The following is a 25,627-nucleotide window of genomic DNA, read 5'->3' as shown; positions in this document are numbered from 1 at the left end:
GCACATGATACAGTACAGTAGTACACTAGTTCCCTTATACACATCAGCTGCACATCATGTCTGTATATATATCATGATGACAGATACATACCACATGCACACCTTATGCGTGCATGAAGTAACAGCGTACAGAACAGTCATATGTACATACCAGGAGTTAACTCTAATCTCACCCTTACCTCTCTTCAAACGTCAACTCAAACTGTACTTCCAAAACCACTGGCTTTGTTCTTCTTGGAGTCCAGGCTAACGTCCCTCTCCATACCCTCTCTTCACCTTTAACCCCTCATTGTGCATAGAAACTAGCTTCTACCCTGTTTCTTTCACCTTGATGTCCTTCTATGCTCTGACCTACTTCTCCCATCCCTCCCACCTCCTCTTGACTGTCTTCCTTCTTTTCCTCACTTCCCTTCTTGACTCCTGCCTCTTCCATATCATTGTATCTGTCATACTCCTTCTACTTCTCTACCCTTCTGAGCCCTAACTATTATGTATATGGCTTTTGCCTTATTGCATAACCATTATGCTTTAGGTAGGATTGCTTTGAAACCAAAGGTACATTGTGTATGACTCTAAACTGTTTGACTTCCTTACATATATGTTGATTTAATTAACAGGCTGGTGTACAATTCTATTATGTTGGCTGTCTGTATTAACAACTTGTCTGTCTGCCTTTATTATGTTATGTGTGGAGCTTTTCTCCACAGGCCTCTACTGAAAATGAACTTATATCCAGCTAGACTATCTGGGTCAACAAATGTAAAAGTAATAACAATAAATGAATATGGCATCGTACCTGCACGCTCGCTGTCTTGCTGCTGTGTGGATCCAACCTCCATCAGGATGCATGATTGTTGCTGTTGTTCTGGGGCTGGATCCACAACACTTAGCAGTAGCCCCTCCTGTCTGGTGAGGGGGGGGATGTGTGGCCACGGCGCCACCTGTGGCAACCTGTTGCCTGCGGATATCTGCAGCACGCTGGTGGACATTTCTTATCAAATCACTGCAGTGATGTCTCACCTGCTCATATGTCCTATCATGCATGCCAACATCATTTATCCTGCTAACGAGGTTTTGCCACAGTGCAGACCTCTCCTGCTGATTCTGGGTGGTGCGTGAGAACCGGATGGCATAGTCACGCACCAGGCTCTGGTGGATCACGTCATCCTCTGCAGCAGAGTAGGCAGGATTCCTTTTTGGTGCCATGTCTATCTGGAAATGTACACAAACAGGTTATCAGCATAGTATCTCAACAATACATGGTACACATTCTATACAGGGAGTGTTAACTTCTACTTATTACTGCTTGGTTAAAACCTGATTACAGTGTAGCTATCATTCTATGTCATTTGTACTAAGTACTTGGCCTTCAGACCGGTTGTTTTACATTAGGGAGGTTGGTGGCAAGCACTGTGGTGGCAGGACACATATCTTTCATCCATTGAAGTTGGGAACTGCTGATTGTGGGCCCAGTGTACAAGTGTATTACTTCTGGTATGGGCAGTTGGCCTTCAGGCCAGTTATTTAACATTAACGAGGTTTGTGGTCTGCACTCGTGTGTGACAATAGGCTGTACTCTGCCATTCATAGCTGGGGACATCTGGTTTCAGGTTTATAGTGCCTGCATATCTGAGCTGTATCTTACTGACATTGCTACACCTTGTTTGTTGTAGCAAACACTACATCCAGGCCTCCTGGATCTATCTTTGTTTATATGCTTGTTATCTGTTAGCTTGTTATTTCACTGGTATGCTACTTCCACATAGTACACATCTTCTCAACACATCTGTGACTCACTACTGATATCTGCATTGCTTACTGTACGTACTTCCATGTTACACATGACAGCAAGTGACTGCTTGTCATTGTTGCATTTACTTAATTGTGACACATTGCACTTAGGTTACCTGGCATTTGCTCACTGACACTTTTATATCAGTCAGCAGTTGTAGGTAATGTCAGTACACCCTCAATCCCCACTGGACCTTGTTTTCAAACATTAGTGATTACAGAGTTCACAATAGTATTCTAGCATGTCCAGAGGTCAGTTGTCAGTTCCCTCCCCGGTCCAGCTGGTGAGTGTGGTACTCCAGAGACAATGTTAGAACAGATGCATGTACACAGACAACCCCCTCCTCCTAACAACAAATTCAAACTCATGTGAGTGATGCAACCATATACCAGACTGGAGGCTAGGCTCTGTCTACTCAATACCGCCATAACCAGTCAGGTGGCAAAGGGGATCACTCACTACACTTCCAGTCTCACGTAGACCTACCACAACAGCGGACCTAACACATGATCACACATGATCATACTTGTAGGCTCAGACCACAGCTCTGCCTATGCAGCAGAGACCTCCTAAGCAGACATCCAGGCAACCACTACCACATAAATGAACATGTGCAACACATATCACACAAAGCCAATGTGCTGAACACTCACAGCCATTAACAGTTAACAACACACCTCATACACCTATACTAGGTGCCTCTATCATCAGGCATACTCACATCACGTTCACCAGGCTTAATGAGGTGAGGGTCACGGTGTGCAGCCTGTCAGGCACTATGACCTGCCACATAACACAAACACTCAGGTAACCCCAAGGCAGGTACAGGTATGACTCAGTCAATGTCCATGCTGCTGTGAATGGCCTGACACATTCCTCCCTGGACTACATGACATGAGACATTACAGAGCTCTCTGAGCACGTAGCCCGAGACAGTTTGACCCTGACCTTGAGTAGCATCCTACCCTCACCTAGAACGATGCCACAATATCAAGGCACAATGATCCCTTCCAACAATTGACTGACATACTGGTGTCATTCACAGGTGTGCCAATGCCTGCCATCTTGGGGTGGTATGCTTTGCTAGGGATAGCTTGCACCTGTCACCACAGTCCTATTGACATTTGGCGGAGCCTCCTGCTACACCCATAGTGCCTGTATTAGGCAAGGCTCATAAGGCAAACCCACATCCATTTGTATCACAAAGGATGAGGAAGTAAGAGTGATGCTACTCAACACTGGACGTCTAGACCCAAGGATGCACACACTCAAAACCCTACCTAGCATTCTGGACATCGATATCTGTGCAGTAACATGAACCTGTTTCAGGTTTCACAGGAGCACACCAGTACTAACACGTTATAGCTGTTACCATTCTTGTCGGCCCCAACACTTGAACAAGGGAGGGGGAGTATCAGTATTCAATGCAGATTCCCACGCCTCCACATTGGTGGCACAGTACAACATAGGTGTTAGGCCATTGAGTACAGAAGACGTAGTTGGGGACCTGGGGAAGAAACATGGTAGCGGTCTGTCATTTGTCTACCACATGGCCAACGTGGATTGACAGACATGTTATATAGCCCAGCTAATCATGAGTGATTCACATGTATGGCAGGGGAGGTCATTGTGCCTCTTTACTCATCCATCATCAGGCCTATAATTGCGCACAATGCACCTTTTGGGATGTACCTAACCAGACACCTACAGCAACTGGTACAGGACAACAGTACATCATCAAGGGGATGCAATGGCTCACACAGATGTCATATGCTGCCCAGGTAAAGTGAATCCAGCTGGACTCAGTGGCATACTGCCTGTTCAGAGGCAATCTGTGCGTGCCATATACAGCCATGTCCTACCTAGCAGTAATGAACGTGATGCACCTCAGGCAATCAGAGTCCCATACAGCCACATGCTCAGGAGAGCTGGACCTCAGCACTGACATACATGGACATGCTGGAGGGGCATATTCCTAACCGAGAGGCTCCCTTCACTCTGTAATGAGCTCACACTACTGGTTAGGCAGAGTCCCTCATTGACTCTCTTCCATAGGAATCTGGATGTGTGGATGGAGATCGTAGTTGTACCCCAGGTATCACTTCTATGTCACTGTTAGACAGAGGCACAGTATACTAAAGTAGGACAAGGGCATAGCAGCATAACTTGTAATTGGGTGGCAAAAGACAAACACATTCTACTAGGCTTACCAATGCCCTAGGGCAAATAGCCTAGTATGAACCTATGAACTGTTCATTCTCAACTGTTCGAGCTCATTACAGAGTGAAGGGAGCCTCTCGGTTAGGAATATGCCCCTCCAGCATGTCCATGTATGTTCTATTCAGTCGCTTACCGCTTGCTCAGAGGTGACCTTTGCCTAGCATACAAGGCCATGTCAAACCCAGATTTGATGAATATGCTTCACCTCAAAAAATCTAGATCCATCAGAGCCACAAGGGTGGGAGACATAAACCTCGACACGGCTATTAATAGGACGTGCTGGAGGGATAGATTCATCACCCAAAGACTCCCTATGCTGTGGAACAAAATCCCGGTATATGTGAGGCAGAGCACCTTGCTGGCCTTGTTCAAGTGAAATCTTGACCAATGGATGGGAGATCGCAGATATACCCCAGGGATTACCTCAGTGTCACTGCTTGACAGAGGCACAGCAAAATAATGGGTATAGTTCCCCATACTAAAGGGGTGGCGTAAGCCACAAAATGATGGGCTAGGCTTGTAAATGCCCTCGGGCAGATAGCCTAGTATGAACCTATGAACATGTGTGTACTGCTATAGTACTTCTGACATATGTTGCATGTGTGTGTGTTGTGGGGGATGCACAGGTAATGGCCAGATACTTCTGCACAGGTGACACGTCTGACACATTCTGGGTGTTCATCCATACATACTGGATGTGTGCTGCCATCCAACCCTGTGATGTGGACACACATTACTCAGCCTGGATATACATATCCGAACAACACCACAAGCACAGTACACTACCTTGCTATGTATGCATGTAATTACACAGTTATTCAGTAGTTATGACAGTGATGCTATCCATGCAGCCCACTGGGCCAGTGGAAGCCACAACACACACCGCCAGCACCTTTGCATATGCTTACCACAGACATCCCACATACTGCATGTACTGTGCACACAGATATCTAACCCAGAACAACTGCACACCACTTATTAATCCTGTCCAGTGGACTACAGATACAGGCATATTGTATAACAATAGTAGGAGGCTACTGCAGCACAGGGCAGATTCACATGACGGAAGGCATCTGTTGTCTGCAGTGTTAAGATGCTTCACATTCACCAAATGCACAGATATTGGCAACATTGTTGCAGACAGTTTAGGTGCAGGTACCCCCCCCATTGTCCTACACACGTGTTATTAGTTATCCCAGATGACTGTAACCTCCCTATCCTCTCACATGTCCAGGTGTGAGCCACCCTCATCATTGCAGAACACATATCATCACTGTTACGAAATGGTATCCCTGGATGTGTGCTACATTCACCCCTGGAGGACATAGCACCACATGACAGACTGATATTAATCCCTGGCCATACTACAGGATATGTACCTGAACAGTGCCATACATACACAGTGGTCCCACACCAATGAGGAGGAACCTCTACTGACCCTGGGAACTACTGCATCATATGCACAACTGGCCTTGTGTTCTAAGCTATGGAAGTGTTAGTTATGGCCCACATGTACAACAATATTACATATGTTTATATTTCATGACTATGTACACACAACCTATCTCATGGACATACCTATAGATAGTGAACTATGATACATTTGGAGGTGTCACAGTATACACAGGATTAACCTGCTACTTTGCATTACCTGTGTTTGTGGCAGCTGTTGCTGTGCCAGTGGTGCTGCTTGCTGCTTGCTCCTTGCTGCTTGCTGCTTGCTGCTGCTGGCAGTCCTAATATTTGTTTGGTTGTTTTCTCTGTCTCTCTCTCTCTCTCTCTTTCTCCGTAGTGTTTGTGCAATGAATGTATTGCGTGAGTGGAGTGTGGGTACTCAATGCTTTTGTAGGTATCTGCATAGGTCCATGTGATGGCCTCTGCACCAATTGTAAGGCAGCATTTGCTAATTGCATGCAGCTGGGTGTGTACTGATTGCATGTCTCACTGTGATTTCAGGACACTGCTATAAAAGGGTATGTGAGATAGGCATTGCCCTTTCAGATTGTAGGGCGTGGACCATGCTGGTATGCTGTTGACAGTGTTTTGTGAGTGTGAAGGTTAGTACATCTCCCATGCTTCATGCTGTGTTGTAGATTCAGGTTGCTGCATTTATCTTGCCTGTTCCTGTAGTGAGTGTGTATGCATACTGACACCTACAACTATATGTCATATGTATTGCTATATAAATATATATATATATATATATCTGTGTGCATATACATACTTTCATATATGTACATTAGCTGACATTATTGGGTACAAGCTAACAATTAGCAGGGCTGTTTCTGTTAACACTACACTAGTATGGGAATCCAGTAATTGGGACTGTAAAAGTCTGCATGACATGCTTTGGGTAGTAGACATACTATATTGCCTTTATCTTCATTCCTACTATTACATGTTCCACTTATTTAGCACTATATTCCTGTATGAGAGTCATGGCTTAGTGGTAGGTCATACAGACTAGTGTTACAATGGTCTTGTGGTAGGGCCTAGTAGTATGCTCATATTCTGCTTTTGAGTTGAGTATAGGGCCTATCAATCAAAGTGCTGGAGGCACCTTTAAGCAGTTAAAGGGGTTAGTAGGTCTCACAGGAGCCAGGCTGTGTTGTAGATTCTGGTTGCTGCATATATCTTCACTGTTTCCTGTAGTGAGTGTGTATGGCTACTGAGACCTACAACTATATTTCATATGTATTAATATATATTTATATATATGTATGTGTAGATATACATACCTTCACATATGTATATTACCTTACGTTATTATGTACAAGCTAACAGGTAGCAGGGCTGTTTCTGTTCACACTGAACTAGTATGGGAATCCAGTAATTTGGCCATTAAAACTCTACCTGACATGCTTTGGATAGTACATCTCCTATATTGCCTTTATACTGATTCCTACTATTACATGTTATATTTATTTTAGCACTGTGTTCTTGTAAAGCAGGCATGGCTTAATGGTAAGTCATACAGACTAATGTTACCAAGGTCCTGGGTTCGAGACTGACAGTGGGTATTTATTTTTCTTTCCAGACTTTCAAAATGAGTACAGGACCTGTCAATCAAAGTGCCATAAAGGCACTTTTAAGCACTTAAAACCAGGTCTGCTTTTGCTGGAGCTCACGCATGCACTGGCAGTGAGCTCCGCTAACACAAGCACACCAGCTAATTTCTTTGAAAGAAAAGAAAAAGGGGTGACAGAAAAGTGGTGAAAAAGGGGTCACAAAGAGGGTAAGACAGTAGGGAAACAAGCGTGGGATTTGCAGGAGGGATGTAGGTAAGGCCCATAGATGCCCATGTCTTTGGCAGCAACAGCTGTGTATTTCCATGTATTTTGGTGAGACATTGGAAACCTTTCACCCCTGAGAGAGGTGTCAGGACAACATTAATATTTGTTGTAGAGCCAATTGTAATTAACTGTTTCAATGTCAAGCAGACATGTGTGTTTTTTTTTTTTTTTTTTTCAGGTGAGAGTGGTATGTCAGGTGAAGGAAGTCGGTATAGCTGGGGAGGTAGGTTGGGTAGGTTAACAGACAAGACAGACAAGACGCATACAGGGGCGGTGTATGACACATGTGGGGGGGTTACACAATTGACGGGGACGGAGGTTGGGATTTCCAAGATGCATGAGCCCACAGATGGCAACAGTGGAACTGATATCCCCACCCATAGGCAGTTGCCACTGTTCCTTCACAGCCCAGGACGGGGCTGTGCTGGGGGCTGTGTAGGCGGGGCAACGGCCGGGGCCGTTAGCTGTGCCACACGAGCCTCAAGCTGGCGTAGGGGCCCAAGAACAGTGTCTTGGATCTCCCTTTGCACCACAGACTGGACACCGCAGAGGGTGAGTGGACGAACCCCTCCGGCCACACTTGCAGAGGGGGGACCGGCCCCATCCCCTGCAGCGCTTCCACCCAAAGGTGGCACAGGGCCACCGGAGGGGGGTCCGGCCTGGGCACTAGTGCCAGGTGCAGGCGCCAGCTGAGGTGGGAGAGGTGGGTCCGCTGGGACCCGCCTTCCCAAGCGTTCTAGGTTTGTGAGTTGTTATGTTAGTTTGGGTTAGTGGCATTTTATTCCATTCAGATTAGTTGTAACAGCATGCATTGGTATTCCCATCAAACAAACACCCAGATATTAACACCATTGAACAAGGGGCATATCAATATCACATGCATTATTTGAACAGAAATACACAGTCAAACAACATGCAGGGTTGATTAATGGCAACAGGCCATCAGATTTGCAGGTATGAACAGGGCACATGCACGAACAGACATGCATATATTTTTGAAACGGTCAAATGTCCATGATTAATGAAATGTTCACATACCATTATTTAGTGGGTGTTGTTATATGGAATTATAGGGTTGGGCGGAGATAGAAAGTGATGACATATTCATATGTTACACATTGATTTACATTTGTAATAGGTACACAATTAAGTTGAGGCTGATGTTTCAAAATAAATTTTATTTGACTGTCAAGCTACACCTGTTACAAATACATCACTATCCTACTTATTTTGAATTTGATCAGATACATCATCCTGCTACACTTTGATGACAGGACAGGGGACAACTATGGCTGTTTAGTCTGTCGGATAATCATTCATTCTATCTGCAAATTGTTTACTGTGATCACCATATACAGCATTTGGCCTAGACATTCCAGATTCTGACACACTGAAATCAGTTTGGGATATTAAGTTGTACTTCCCACATGCATTTAGTTCTGTAGAAACACACTGGGGCTACTATATTCAGGGGTTATTACTACTTTATTTATTCATACATGACCCTTTCTGTCACTCTCACACATCCTGCAACTTCACAGTTCAGGTTGGTACTTCTAGGCTTTGTTCACATGTTAGACTGGTGGTGATTCAAACACTTTCCAACAGCCTCACTTCTGTCATGATTCAGCATTTCAACAGCGGATATATCTCACATGTGACTACCTCAGATTCTAAAGCTGTACTCTTGGGACTACTGCAGGTTACACTATATTTAATTCATGGTGGGACATCTGTATTACAGCACTGTTTAATTCTATCAATTATATTTCCAGTTACACTTGCATACTGATGAACTTGTTGCAGCCATACCTGCAGACTTACAATTCCTGCTTGCACATTATATTACTTTTAATCAATACACTGCAGTGTTCTGATACATGCTACAGTACAATATTTATTTACAAGTAATGGGTGGGGTTACTAACCTGCATGGTGGCGCAGCCGCACCAGCCTACGGCCATACATCTCGCGATTCGCAGAGCGGACACCTGCAGCTGTAATACGAAAGAAGTAATATTGGACTACACATCTGAATACACTGGTATCGGCCAGTTGAAATCCTTACATACATAAGCAAAATGTAACTTACTCAGTAGTGGGGCATTGGGCATATCCCGGGCCTCCTGGATCCATTCGGTCAACTGGTCTTCCTTGCGTCGCTTCAGGTCCGCATGGTGGTGACGGACCTGCTCACAAGTGCGTGGAATGCCAGTAGCACTGGTCAGATCACGAGCCAACTGGTCCCATGCCTCTGCCCTATACGCTCCCCATGAGACCTGGCCCTGCATGAGTTGGGCCTCGTGATGATGGACAAGGAGCCAGACCATGTATCTGGACTCCTCAACGCCCCAACGCTGTGCTCGAAAGCAACGTCCCTCACCTACTCCACTCATTCTAACTGCAGGTCTGTTCTTCAATCGTTTCTGCTGTGTATTCCCGCCTATGGGGCTTATATATGCCGCTTTTCCCGCACATTTCTCTGATTGGCCGTTTTGGAATTGTATCTACTTCACTGAAAATGCTTTATCATGCTCCATTCTGGATTTTATCCCATATATATGCTATTTCTGCCTTTCTAGGTATTGCTGTCATGGCTTAGTGGTTTAGTACCTTGACTCTAGTGCATGGTATCCTGGGTTCGAATCTGACAACTGATTTTTGATTTTCCTGAAAGATATGAGTTGAGGACCTGTCAATCAAACATGCCAAAAGCACTTTTAAGCACTTAAAACCAGGTCTGCGCTCGTTTGCACGGAGGTAACGCATGCGCACTGGCAGTTAGCTTGTGGGGCGGCGCAAACGGTGTGCACTGGGATAAACCTTAATTGGCTAGTGACACACATGTTCAGCTAAGCACAGCTAGTTGCAAATGGTTTCAGCCTATTAAACCGGTGCTTAGCAACAGGCATGCAGTTTGCAGCTTTTTAAACACTACTCAGCTACGGGCACTCCGTCTCACAGCAGCTTAGCTATCAGTACATTTCTGACTATTTTTATTATTGTGTTACTTCGGAATATATGCTCCATTTCATTCCATTTTACAAAAGGGAATACATTTACATTTGTACAATACTGTCAGGGGGCTTTTTTGTGCTTATTTACAAAAAAAAAAAAAGGTTGTTGTGGGGGCTCGAACCCTGCCTGCCTACTCTTAGGCCAGCAACTCTACCGCTAAGCTATTACTTCTTGGCTTACTTTGCATATTTAGTTCTTATATCCTTTTCCACTGACTGCTAACTGTGATTGCGCTAGTAGCACACCCAGCGCACCTGCACACAGTAGCAAATATTTACGGGGTTTAATAAAAAAAAAAAAGGTTTTAATTTAATTTTATAACATCTCTTCACTTTATACACTGATGGTCTATCGGGGCATGTGTTGTGTAGTGTGTTTATTCACATTTCCATGGCTTCTCTCGTGGCTGTTTACTTTCAGCCATTCTAGTCTTCCGGGGGCATGTCCGCTTGCAGGGCTTAGCCTACAGACACACCCCCTACTCTCTTACACGGACCGTGTAAGAGTTACTAGTGTGATTCAGCATGCCTCGTGCACCTCATCCATATGCATGACATGCTGACATCACACAGTTTAACTGCAGCCTCTGTGTAAGAGTTATAACTCTTACACGGAGGCTTCCTGAATTTGGCCCAGAAAGTGTTAAAAAAATTAAAAAGTTATTTTATGCTATATGGGTTATATTAAATGAAAGCATAAATGAAATTATGTTTAATAGTAAATACATTTTAGCAACAGTATTAAATAAAATCAGATGGTGGTTATGGAAATAGGGATGAAAATTTAGTATGATGGTGAAGCAAATTATGAATATGTGTAAACAAATTTGCATATCTATATATTTGTGCATTTGTAAATATTTGTAAATATGATGACAATATGAGTTCTTTATGCATATGAATAAATAAATATTCTTTTCAATAAGTGTTGCTGTATCTTTTACACTCACCTGAACTTCCACCAACTCTGTCAGATGTGGTGTCTGTTTAACATCTCATCCAAAATACAACACATTCAGGAGTGCAGCACCTCCCATATAATGTACTGCCTAGTGTGGATACACCCTTCTTATCCTCCAGCACCAAACGAGTTTGTGCTGTCTGTTGAGCTAGTGAGACTGCTAATATTTCTCCATTCATTTAGTACATAAGAGTAATGTAATGGAATCAAAGTCAAGACTTCAAAATGAAACTCATTAGGATTTTATAGCCTTAACTATTTATATTATACTGCCAAGCATAGCCTCATGACAAGTTAGTATTATGAGGTCAATCAGCCTATCAGCACTATTCTTCAATACCGTCATATTGCAAAAATAAATAAATATATTAGAGGTCATTTCTAATCCAAATTCCCAGCTCCACTCTCTCACACCCAAGTTTAAATTCTGTTAGAAAGTCTGTCATTTGAGTTTGTTCATATACCAAGGTACATAGTTTTATGTTTGTTATAACATAGTTGCATGTTCTGTCACTGACATTTGCTCCTGCTAAAGAGCAATCCATTTTCCCTGCTCACAAACTATCTGTTCAGAGCCTATAGGATTATTATAATTGTGGGTTCAGGTACTGAAGATGCTGACATGATACATACTCCTAAGCCAAATGTGGATCTACTCTAAATCTGAGGACTGTAACTTTGATGGGAAGAATTACAGAACCACAATTTTGAGACTAAGGAATTTATATCACCTCTGAGGTTGTTGTACCTTATGGTATTCCTATTTCTTCAGTGCTACAGTTTTCTTGCAGTCCAGGGTGTGATTAATGTAGGGGTTCTTTTGTTTTAATAGTATAAAGGCAGATGTAAATATTCTCTTATTAGGGCTGGAATTGAAGTTACATTTTGAAGTTTCAGGACTTATATTTTTCTGTCATGGACTTGTGATAGGGAAGCCAAGCTGAATCATGTTATACAATGTGAAAGGGCAGTGGTGAAGACCAGAAAGTGTTGGGGTGTGTATTGCAGTAAATGGATTGTAGAGATGCTGAAGTCATGCTTATTTTTTATCGGGTACAGTGGTAAGGGTGCATCTCAAATACATTGTTTATTCCTATGGTTCACAGTGTCATGAGTGGATTCCACAGATGATGTGGTAATTCTCCTAGAAAACAAGATACTGGTAAGGCTACATCTGGAGTATTGTGCAGCTTTCTGGAATCCATACAGGAGGAATGTAAGCATGGTAGAAAGCATATGACAATGAGTTACCAAATCAGTGAAAAGAATGGAGGAGGCTATGCTATGAAAACAGAGATGCAAAAAGAGGGCCATATATACCTTAAAAGAGGGAGCAGAAGGAGATTATGATTTGGACACCCAAAAGTGAATGGAGAAGAGGGTGGACCTAAAGAGAAATACTGTGGGGGGGGGGTGGTAAGGGAAAATAAATAGCAGCAGAAGTAGAATATGTTAAGTAAGACTTGAAAAAATACTTTTCCATGAAGAGGACAATAGGGTCATATGGTAATAAACTCCCTAGAGCAGCAATGCAGTGTACATCTCCAGAGGTGTTCAGATGTGTTTGGAACAGTCCAAGGAAAGGATGGAGAAAGGATATAGAGTAGTAGTTGTGTGGGAACTAGCTGCTGCAACACAAGGATGGGCTTTGATGGCCGCAAATCACCCTCTGTCTGTGCCTTTTTGCTTTGAATATAAATGCCAACAGGTGATAGGTTCATAGGTAGTTACTAGGTATGCTGTCCAGTAGATCATTGAGGATCCCAGTCCAATTTTTTCAATGCACTGCCTGCTTATGTAACTCAAAGTTACCGTCTATTTATCTGATTTGCTCAAGTTCACACAGAAAGCAAATGAAGGCTGAAGGGAATCAAACTCTAGATGCCAGGAAGCAGTTCATTCATAGGTCATAGCCTTAATTCTCTGCTGTCAGCTACATGCACTGCTTTGCATTTGTCTTCACATCTGAAACAAATTGTATATGCATTAAATGGACTGATCATTACAAATAAATTAAAAGATGCTGGCTCCTGACTTACACACATGACAGCCATCACTCACTTCCACACATTCTGTTGTATATTACATTGTCACCCTCGACATCCTTGACTAACAAATTCTGCCTTTACATATGCTGTACTCAGAATGTTATCCAAGTATTCAGTTTAATGTGACATGCCAAAACAATTACTTTTGTCCAGTCCAGATGAAAGATTCAGCATTGCACATAGACTCAAATATGTGTTAGTTGCAGGAAGTCATTACTTTATGTGGTGATAAATTCAAGTAATTACTAAGTATTTGGTGTAAAATGTCACAGAGAGTAGGATGTCAGGTAGTTCAGTAAATGATATGAAGTAAATGAAACAATAGGGTTCAGTCCTGTGGCTTCTCCTGTTTGGTATCTACTTCTCTGATGTCCAGGCCAACATGAAGGGACTCTGGCTGACAAAGTTTGCAGACAATTGCAAGTTGGGAGCTATTATTAACTCCACAAGTGATGTTGACATCCTACAGAAAGGCCTCACTGAGACCAATGACTGGTGTCAGAACCATAGCCTTAAGCTCAATGCCAAAAAATGTGGAGTCATCCCCTTTGGGAAAAACCCAGTTCGCATGAATTACCACATCGCTGGTAGTCCACTGAACCCAGAAGGTATTATAAGAGATCTGGAAACACAGGTTGACAACAGCCTCTCTTTTGACCACCACATTGCCACTGTGGTCAGAAAGTCCTTCTATGTGGCACATCTCATTACTAAGGGTTTGTATCCAGGAAGAAAGAGGCCATTGTCTCTCTCTACTCTTCCCTCAATAGGCCAATCATCGAGTACGATGCCCCATTTGGCATGTACCTCACTAGACACTTGCAACAACTGGCGAGGCCACAAAAGTTCCCCACAAAGAGGATCATAGGCCTTAAACACTTGTCCTATATGGGCAGACTCAAAAAACTCCAACTATTCTCTGTCTCATATCTCCCACTTAGAGGCGATCTCTGCTTGACTTACAAAGCCATGTCTGACCCAGCTCTGTTAGAAATGCTATAGCTAAAGAAATCCCAATCCCTCCGCACCACACACTCCAGAAACCTCAACCTCATTACCACAATCAACAGAACAAGCTGGAGGAACAGGTTCATAACCCAGAGACTGCTCATGTTATGGAACAGACTTCCCATACATGTCAAACAGAGCACCTCACTGGACCTCTTCAAGAGAAATCTTGATGAGTGGATGGGAAATAGAAAATTCACCCCAGGGATCACTCCAGTGGCTCTACTCGACAGAAGCACTGGGAACTAAGGTCAGGTGGCACGATGCCAGAGTAATCTTATGGGCTAGGCTTGTAAAGGCTTCAGGGCCTTTAGCCTAGTACACACCTATGAACCTATGAACCTATATGGCATACAGATTGGGATGTCAGGTACTCCAGTGAATGATACGGCGCACATACTATAAATTCACATAGTACAGTGCATGATATGGCACAAACACTATGATGTCACCAGTGCAAGATATGGCAAACAGACTATAATGACATGTGGTACAATGAATGATACAGCAAATATATTTGGGTGACAGGTAGTACAATGAATGATACAGGACATATCCTGGGGTGACAAGTAGTACAATGAATGATCCAGCACACATAGAGGGGTGAAAGGTAGTACACCAAATGACATGGCACATAGAATTGGATGGCAGGTACTACAATGAATGATGCAGCACACATACTGGGGTAATAGGTAGTACTACGTGATATGGCACACAAATTTGGGTGACAAGTATTACAGTGAATGATATGGAATACATACTGGGGTGACGTAGTACCGTGAATAATACAGCAGACATATGAGGGTTGACAGGAATGAAATAGCACTCATACTGAGGGGTATAGGTAGTAAAGTACATCACAGTGCACACATACGTGGGTGACAGGTAGGACAGTAATTGATACAGCAAACATACTGGTGTGACATTTAGTAGAGTGAATGATACAGCATACATACTAGCGTGATGTAGTACAGTGAATAATACAGCAGACATACTGGGGTTGACAGGAATGATATGGCACTCATACTGGCAGGGATAGGTAGTAAAGTAAATCTTAGTGCACACATACTTGGGGGACAGGATGGGGAGTAAAGAATAAACAAAACAGACCGGATTTCGAAGACAGAAAAACTCCACAGTGGAGTTTTTTCTGTCTTCGAAATCCAGTCTGTTTTGTTTATTAGTTACCTTTTTGACTGGTTCCTCATTTTTTGGTTGTTGGGGAGTAACTGATACAGCATACATACTGGGATGTAGTACAGTGAATGATACAGCATACATGTTGGGGGGGGCAGGTAGTACTGAAAATCATAAGGTACACATCTCTGGGCATCAGGTAGTACAGTAAATCATATTGTACATATAACTGGGGTAACAGTGACTGGTACAGCATACCTAATATGATGACATGTAGTACAGTAAATGATATGGAATATATACTGTGGTGACAAGTGGAACAGTAAATCATATGACACTCTAATTTATGGACATAGTACAGTGACTGTCATGCTCAACAGAATGGGGTAAATGTTAATATAGTGACTGATATTGCAGTCAGGCAGGTAGCAAAGTAAAATATATGTCACACAGACTGAGGTGACAGGTAGTACACTAACTGATACAGCATACATACTGGGGTGAGAAATTAACAGTGTAAACCATATGACATTTGGATATGGGGCCATAGTGGAGTGAATCACATGGCCAATAGAATGAGGTAGATGCTAGTATAATGAATGATGCGGCATACAGACAGGGATGACAGGTAAAGTAAAATGTATGTCATACAGATTGGGGTGATGGGTAGTACAGTGACTGATACAGCATACATACTGGAGTGACGGGTAGTACAATGACTGATTCAGCCTGCCTACTAGGGTGATGGGTATACAGTAACTGATACAGCATACATACTGGGGTGATGGGTAATACAGTGAATCATATGACACTCAGATTTTGAAGCCATAGTACAATGAACAGCATAGCTAACAGAATGGGGTAAATGGTAGTATAATGAATGCGGGAGTATACCCCACAACCCCAAACCTTATATATAAGAACTCCAAGCTACCTTGGAGAAAAAAGAATATTTGGAGAAATATGAGTCTTTGACTTAGTATATGCAAGTTTATTTCTTCAGCCATTCAGTCTCAGCATTACAGGACTCTCCAAAGTGGTCCAGAGATTTCAAATGGTTAACCATATATAGTCATGTTAAGCTACTGATACAATTTTTTTCATGTCATCAGGAATGGACTGCAAAAAACATGATGTTGAATAATAAAAGGGAATTTTTTTGCAATCAAAGAAGCAGTAAAATCAGGTGCATGTCCACATGGAAGTCACTGCACACTGTCACCAGAGTTTCTGGGTACAGAGAAGTCTAATAATGTGGCTTCAAATTCATTGACAATACTTTCTCAGAGTAGAAGTAGACAGTGTCCAGAATTGCCAGGGATACTTATATGATACTGGATTTTAGAAGATGGCATATGTAACTATTAATACAAGGTCTAGGTAGAAAGTAAGAAAGGAAAGACATTGTATAATCACAGATGAATTGTTGGATGAGCAGATAAGTATCCATGCAATGATGTAAGTCATGACTAATTCCCATGGATATATTAATGATAGGTCATATGCAGTAAAGTATGGATGTCCATAACAACACTTTGAGAAGTAAGAATGAGCACAGAGACACTCCAGGCATGACTATCAGCACTGCCCATGCTTTCAGTCAAACCAGGAAGTACAGCAGTACCCCAACAGAGATGGAGGACCAGTTGATTGCTGAAAAGCAGATGCCTACATTCAAATACCACAAGGTCACATATTTATTTGATTTACTTATTTGACATTTGATTACCAGGGAAGTCCAACTAGGCAAGTTGCCCATTTTCAGTGAAGGCCCAGGGAGAAAAGCTTTACATATAACAACATAACATTAAGTAAATAAACAGTAATTATTAATCAATAAGCATGTTAAACATTAATGAAGCAGTCAGTGAAAATAAAATCACATAGTAAGTACACAGAAAGCTCAAAGAAACACACAGTAATACATATTTTCAGAGTACACTTAATAAGGGAAAAAATAATTTGAGACAGTAGCAATTTTCAGTGTTACAGTGATAGGCTTAGCATACAGTGGCATTGTAATACAGAAAAGCCTATTTGGTACTACACAATCCCCCAGATTTATTAATCTTCCATGCAGGACAAGCTTAGTCCTGTATGGAAGTGGCCGTTTAGGAGCAGGACAGCAGCACACCATGCATATTAATGAAGGTGCACTTCCAGAGCTCCTAATCTTACACGGAGCATGTAAGACTGCAGGGGGCATGTCTGAGAGCAGAGCTTTCAGAATATACATGCCCCCACAATGTAGAACAGCAGAAAGGCCAAAGGAATAAGTGAGACCGCTCATAGGTGTCTGCATATCCCTGGCAACATTCCCCCACATGTACAACAGCAATAGTAAATACAAATCAAATAAGAAAAATTTTTTTATTATGAATCAGATTAAAGCTAACCATAGGTGTGCGGGTGTGCCCATCACTTAGCTGCGGTTAATGCAGCTTAAATGGCTGAAGAGGATAACAAGGAAGATATATGCAAATGAAGCAGTATAGCAATATTGTAGTGGGCAGAGCATTCGCCTTATGAGCAGGCATTCCCGATTCGAGTCCTACTGCAGCACATTCCATTTTCCATGGCAAATCACATTATGACCAATATTTTAGTTGCATAACCTACTAAATAACACATATTTGTGAACTGGAGTACTGCATTAAATGGACATGTGAGGTGTCAGTGTCATAACATTGCAAAGTCCACAGATAAACATGTGCCCTATACAGTATATGTACACAGGAATCATGGATACAAATGGAAAGTAAAATGTGTAATGAATGATAACTCCATACAACTTCCAAATCCCCCACCTTCCCAAGAACCATTAGATATAACTGTCTAAATCAGTGCAATTGTAAGCGGGAGTAAGCACTAGTAAGCAAGTGTAAGCACCAATAAGCAGTAGTAAGCATATTTAAGCACTAGGAAGTGAGTTTAAGCCAATTTGTGTGGGGGTAAGCAATGCGCACACAGGTTAAGAAATATTGAAGCTAACTCTCTGTAAGCATATTTAACCGAAGGTTAACACTGCTTACCTTCATGCAAACCCACTTAAAACTGCTCAAAAGTGCCTTAATCACTCTGTATCCAATGGCCCGTGTTCTGCCCAGCAACAAAATAAACAGCCTTGCAGGTCTTGAACCAAGGACCATATACACTATAGTTACAGTAGTTAACCACCAACTTATCACAGCAGTACAGAAGAATGAGGTATCACCAAACAAGTCCTCACTATAGTAACCAGTACCTCAAAACATAGCACATACAACATATATTTCTCAAAATTAGTGTGCCACACAGTCACGGCCCTTAAGGCCTAACAACATGCCTGATACACTTGTAATAGGTGACTCTATAGTCAGACACACTGACGTCCCGCTCACCAGACTAAACAAGGAAAAGGTTACAGTAAGCTGCCTGTCGGGCACCAGAATCCGCCACATAACACAAGCACTCAGGTCACTCCAAAGCAAGTACAAATATGACTCAGTCATTGTCCATGCCGGCGTGAATGACCTGAGACGTGCCTCCCTGGACTACATGAAAAGAGACATAGAGGATCTCTCTGATTATGTAGCCCAGGCTGGTATGACCCTGACCCTGAGCAGCATCTTACCCTCACCAAGAATGATACCACAGTACAAAGATAAAATGATCAGCTTTAATAATTGGCTCAATTACTGGTGTCATTCTAGGGGGATCCAATGTCTGTCTGCTTGGGATGACATGCTTGACAAGCCACGCTGCTTCGCAAGGGACGGCTTGCACCTGTCACCCCTAGGCTTCCGGATATTGGCAAAGGCTCTTGCTACCCCCATAGTGCCTTTTTAGGCAAGGCTCAAAAAACAAACCCACCTCCCTAGAAAACACAAGTGGAAAAAAACTAAGGGTAATGCTGCTCAATGCCAGAAGTCTAAACCTCAAGATGCAGGCTCTCAAAGCCCTCCTCGGTATGGAGAGCATCGATGTCTGTGCAGTGATTGAAACCTGGTTCAAGGCTCCTGAGAGCACCCCAGCACTACCAGGTTATAACTCATATCATGCTTTTTGGCCCCAAAACTTGGACTGAACCACAAAGGGAGGGGGAGTGTCCATATTCATCAAAGACACCCACACCTCCAGGATAGTGGCAATGCACGAAGCATCGGAGACCATCCATGTGCAACTAACCGTAGGCAAAACTGCCCTACAGTGTTTAGCATGCTACAGATCACCCTCTCAAACTCAGGAACCCCACTCAGCCTTCCTGAAGACACTGGAGAGTATGAATGTCTCTCCAAATACCATCATATTGGGAGACTTCAACTACCCAAACATAGACTGGGAGCATTACTCAAGCCCCAACACCCTAGCCCAAAGGTTCCTAGAGTTCATAAACTCAAATGCGATGGAACAACTAGTCACCACTCCCACAAGAGGTGATAATATACTAGATCTGATCATCACAAACATGGGGACACAATGCTCCACACCGGAAGTATACCCCTCACTGGTGAGATCAGACCATAAACTAATCTCACTGGAAATCCACATCCCACCCCCACCCCCAGCAAAAAAGACCACAGTGAGGAACTTCTCAAAAGCTGACCTCACACTTCTTAAGACTGAAGTGGTATCCTTCAAGGCCCCTGGGCCAGTGGAAACCACAGCCCACACCGCTGAATTCTTTATAAACGCCTTCTACGGACACCTTCAAGAATGCATGGATCATGCAATCCAAAATAAAACCAAGACCCTTTCCCCCAAAGGCAGGCATCCTGTCTGGTGGACCCCAGCCATAAACAAACTTTACAACAGGAGGAGGGAGCTACTACAGGACAGAGGAAAATCCCAAAAAGGGAAGGCATCTCTGATCAGTACTAGCAAAAAACTACGATCACTCATAAAATCACCCAAGGCCAATTTTGAGAGAAAAATTGCAAAAGACACTAAAGATAATCACAAGGCTTTCTTTAGTTATGTTAGAAACCTGGGTGGAAACTCCCAGATATGCTCAGAGTTAGTTCAAAATGACAAAAAATACACTGAACCCACAGATATTGCCAACATAGTGGCAGACAGGTTCAGTGCAAATTCCCCCCCCCCCCAAAGGGAGAAATATCTATCCCAGCTGAATGTAGCCTCCCTGACATCACAGATATCCAGGTGAGAGCCACCCTCTCCAAAGCTAAAAACACAGCATCAATGGGACCAGACGGTGTCCCAGGTTGCGTGCTACACGAACTACAAGAGGAACTAAACTCACACATAAGGCTGCTGTTTAATCTTAGCCTTACTACAGGATATGTACCCAAAGAATGGCGTACAGCAACAGTGGTTCCACTCCACAAAGAAGGTGCTTCTACGGACCCTGGAAATTACCGCCCCATAAGCTTGACGAGCCTGGTCTGCAAAGCTATGGAGAGGATCATTATGGAACTCATAAACAAAGACATTGGTGACCTACAGACACTTGATCCTGCCCAATTCGACTTTGTTAAGGGCAGATCCTGCATTTTGAACTTAGTTGACTTTTTTGAAACAGTCACTAAGGCCATTGATGAGGGTAAGGCAGTTCACACAGCCTATCTTGACCTTGCAAAAGCCTTCGACACAATACCCCACTCCAGCTTAAATGTAAACCCATATGTCAATAGATGGGTTGCAAACTGGCTAAAGGACAGAACCCACAAGGTCAGAATTGCTGGAGCCATGTCAGACTCTAAGCCAGTTACAAGTGGTGTCCCACAGGGCTCAGTCCTGGGACCTCTTGTTCGGCATTTATTTCTCAGAAGTACAAGCAAACATAGGAGGATTGTGGCTGACAAAGTTCGAAAATGACTGGAAGCTGGGCACCATAATTGATACTCCAGCGGACACTAGCATCCTTCAGAAAGGCCTCACAGAAACGGATAATTGGTGCCAGAGCCATGGCCTTAAACTGAACACCAAAAAATGTATAGTTATACCCTTTGGGAAAAACAAAGTACCCACAAATTACCACATAGGTGGTAATCCATTAATTACAGAAGAAGTAATCAGGGACCTAAAGACCCAAGTTGACAGTGACCTCTCATTTGACACCCACATTGCCAAGGTGGATAGAAAGACCTTCTATATTGCCCACTTTATCATGAAAGGATTCACATCTAGATCAAGAGAGGTCATTGTGCCCCTATACTCTTCCCTTATCAGACCCATGATTGAGTACATTGCCCCATTTGGTATGTACCTTACCCGGCACCTGCAGCAGTTGGAAAGACCCCAGAAGTACCTCACCAAGAGGATCAAGGGACTCAAACATATGTCATATGCTGCCAGATTGAAGAAACTCCAGCTCTATTCAGTCGCATACAGCCTACTCAGAGGTGATCTATGCCTGACGTACAAGGCCATGTCCAATCCAGAATTAATAGACATGCTCCACCTAAAAAAATCCAAATCCACCAGAGACACGAGAGCGAGAGACTTGAACCTCAACACAGAAATAAATAGGACATGCTGGAGGGACATATTCATAACCCAGAGGCTCCCTACACTCTGGAACAGAATCCCAGTCCATGTTAGGCAGAACCCCTCACTGACTCTCTTCAAGAGAAATCTTGACGAGTGGATGGGAGATCGTAGGTTTACCCCGGGGGTCATCTCTGTGTCACTTCTAGACAGAGGCACAGTTAACTAAACCCTAAATGGGCCCAGTATTATCATTCCAGGGGGTGGCGGAAGCCACACACAATCTGGCTAGGCTTATAAATGCCCTAGGGCAGATAGCCTAGTATGAACCTATGAACCTAAAACCAAATTGAACCTGTAAAAGGAATCAGTATACAGTCATATGTTCTATAACCTACTACATAACATAAATATGTGAACTGGAGTACAGCAGGAAGCCCAGATGTGAGGTGTAATTGTAATAGAGTGTTGAAGTCCCCAATAAAACACAAGGACCCCATACAGTGTACGTACACGTGAATCATGGATACCAGGCATATATATGAAATGCAATGAATAAGAAATTAATGCCAAAATGAAAATATAATGCAAAGTCTAATGTAAGCAACGCTAAGCATTACACAGGCCAGCATAGGAGGTGTAAGCAATGTGTAGGCTAGCTAACTCAATGTGCCCAGTGGTATACCCCTTTAAACAATACCAACCCTAGGTAAGCAGGTTTGCCCATAGCCTAGCCTTTTCAAAACCGGCCAATAACAGAAAACTGCTGGAAATCAGCCCTACTTAAACCCAACAGGCGGGAATATATCTCATAACTGGTTGCAGCTTCCCATTGCAAGCACAATGGCAGAAAGGGGAGAAGGTGTGCACTTCTGAGAGCAGTGCTGGTGCATCCAGGAGTCCAGAGTCATGGCAGGACTCCTTGTCAAAGACCATGAGAAGAGACTGTTGCAGGGCCAGTAGCAGGGTTCCCAATATAAGGCGGAAGTTTGGGGCCGTCTTGCCTGTGATCTCACCAGTGCCAATGGCATACCCCAATCTGGTGAGTAGGTCAGGCATCACTATGCAGACCTGAAGCGGCATAAGGGGGACCTCTTGGAGCAGTAGATCCAAGAGCCTAGAACTGCAGGGGCTGTCCCAGCTGTGTGTAAGTATCACTCTACTATGTGTGCAATAATTGCCAGCTCAGGTATATCATGGATAGTTATGGCTAAATATTCCTCTTATGTCCTCCACAGCTGCAGGTGAGCGGGCCGCAAACCAGGAGACCCACAGAAGTCACCAGGAGAGGTTGTGATGTGAGGCAGTTCAGTAATACTCTTGCATGTACTGTCATAGGAAATAAATCTAAAAGAATTAGTAAATTAATTGCCTGTATTAAACCTGTATTGTTTAAGGCAAGTACTGCATACACTGGAGAATATGGCAGGAAGAGTCTCATATAGTTTGTATGTAAATAAAAGTGTAATAGCCTGACAATAAAGGTCCAACTGCTGGACTCCATGTGTATACTCTGGTATCATATGGTAATGTAGATTTGCAATAAGTTAATAGTACTGTTGTATTAAGCACTGTTACCCACACTGTGCACTATAAATAGAATGTGTAAGAATGCCTGAATATGACAGGTCTAATCCCCAGAGGCCATTTAGTGCAACTGAGAGACACAGAGACAGAAAACACTGAAAAGTCAGACAACAAAATCTGAATAGCACATACAACTGATATGTAAACTGTCTTATTTTTAACACACACAGCCATGGTTTGAATCCTGGAAGTGGTAGTAGTCTGCATACAGAATCATACCCCCACAACTGTACAGATATGTCCAGAATGTCCAGTAAAGTGGCCCATATCTGCTGCCTGTCCCCCTGGGAAATCAGTGGGATGATCCCAGACATATAGACAGCAAACAGATACAACTGATTGATACACATCTATGAGAACAAAGCTGGCACACTAGCAACTCCACAAAACCTTATGAGAGTAAGAAGCCACGTGTGTCCCATTTACACCCCCATGTTGTCAAGCTGTGGCCAGAGTGTGTACATTAACAGTGTGAGATGTATGTGCATAATAGTAATGTGGAAGCTGGTACTGTGTGTGGCAACATTCAGGTAATGCTAACAAACATTTTGCCCACAGGTCTGTCAGATACCAACACTGTGCCCACACCTCCCAATGTGGGGGGTTGTGCCCCCTACACCCCCCCTTATTTAATATTCTCAATTCAGGGTTGCACTGCAGTGGGGCAGGGGCTATATTCCATTTCTGACCAAATGAACTTCGACCAAGTGAGCTTTCAGTCAAGTGAGCTTGCAGTGAAGTGAAATGCCTGGAATCATTTTTGACTAAGTGTAATTTGACCAAATGTATGGAATCCAAAAAAAAAAAAAAAAAATATATATATATATATATATATAAATATAAAAATATATAAATATAAAGATATATAAATACATATGCATACATCTACAGATATATATATCTGCATCAATATGCATATATATATATATATATATATATATATATATATATATATATATATATACATAGAGAGAGAGAGAGAGAGATATATATATATATATGTACATACATCTGTAGATAAAAATGGGAACATAACAAAAGCATATATGTCCACATGAACCGTTAATGGGGTTGAGAGGCCCCAAGCAACATACGTCTTGTACGGATCGGTATCCCCCACCCCCAGCCAAACACCTCTGCCCTGCAATACACTATCAACTGTTGCAGATCCCATAAGCAGGACCTGACACGACATGGGCACAAGATGTTAACAGTACTCCATCCCACCTGTATGATGTCAGGCTGGTATCAGTAACATATCATGCAGTACAGTCTGTCTCCCATAGGGAATGTACAATGTGGAAGCAATCAACATCCCTAGTATACATTTACACAGGCACATATATGCAGATACAGATATACACACACATATGCGCGCACACACACACACATATATATATATATATATATATATATATATATATATATATATATATATGTGTAACTACACATACACACGCAGAGATATGTATAGGAAGATACATATGTAGAAGGTGCACACAATATGGAACAACCACTATGTTTACAGTTACCACCTTACCAACTGGACACTGTATGAGCCACCCATACAAACAACAATCATTGCCTGCAACATATACCCACAGAGAGGTCAAAGAATATAACACCACACAGTAGTATTACAGCTGTATATGCCATGTCATATAGCTGATTAGACACTGACATCCATATAAACAGAGTAATGCAACTGTGAAACAGTTATATTAATACAGTAGTCTGGAAAGGTTGACATATGTTGCTGTCCAGGCTGAGGCCTTCAAGTAGTGCAATAGTAAATACAGACTGGGCCACAGGATACCAAACAATCAACAGCAAGTAATGCAGATGTAAAGTTCAGCAGCCTCTATCTATACTCTGTACACAATCCCTAGGTGGTAAAGACCTCAGTTGACACAATGGGATGTAACTGTTACATAAAAAGGCATAACTGACACTATCACAATCACAGTGACAAACAGAACAGTCTGTATGGCAGGAGGCAGTAGGCCTCCATTTACCCAATGTAGATTGTATGGTAATGTACATCCAGGTACCTTAAGGCAGCATACCCCTGATACCCCCACATGTTGTACAGCCTAGGTTATTTATGGTGAATCCCCCCTTAGAATCAATAATAC

Source organism: Protopterus annectens, chromosome 8.part0 (assembly GCF_019279795.1).
Source record: "Protopterus annectens isolate FY-2018-M chromosome 8.part0, PAN1.0, whole genome shotgun sequence".
Lineage (NCBI taxonomy): Eukaryota > Metazoa > Chordata > Ceratodontiformes > Protopteridae > Protopterus > Protopterus annectens.
This window is presented reverse-complemented; position numbering follows the sequence as displayed.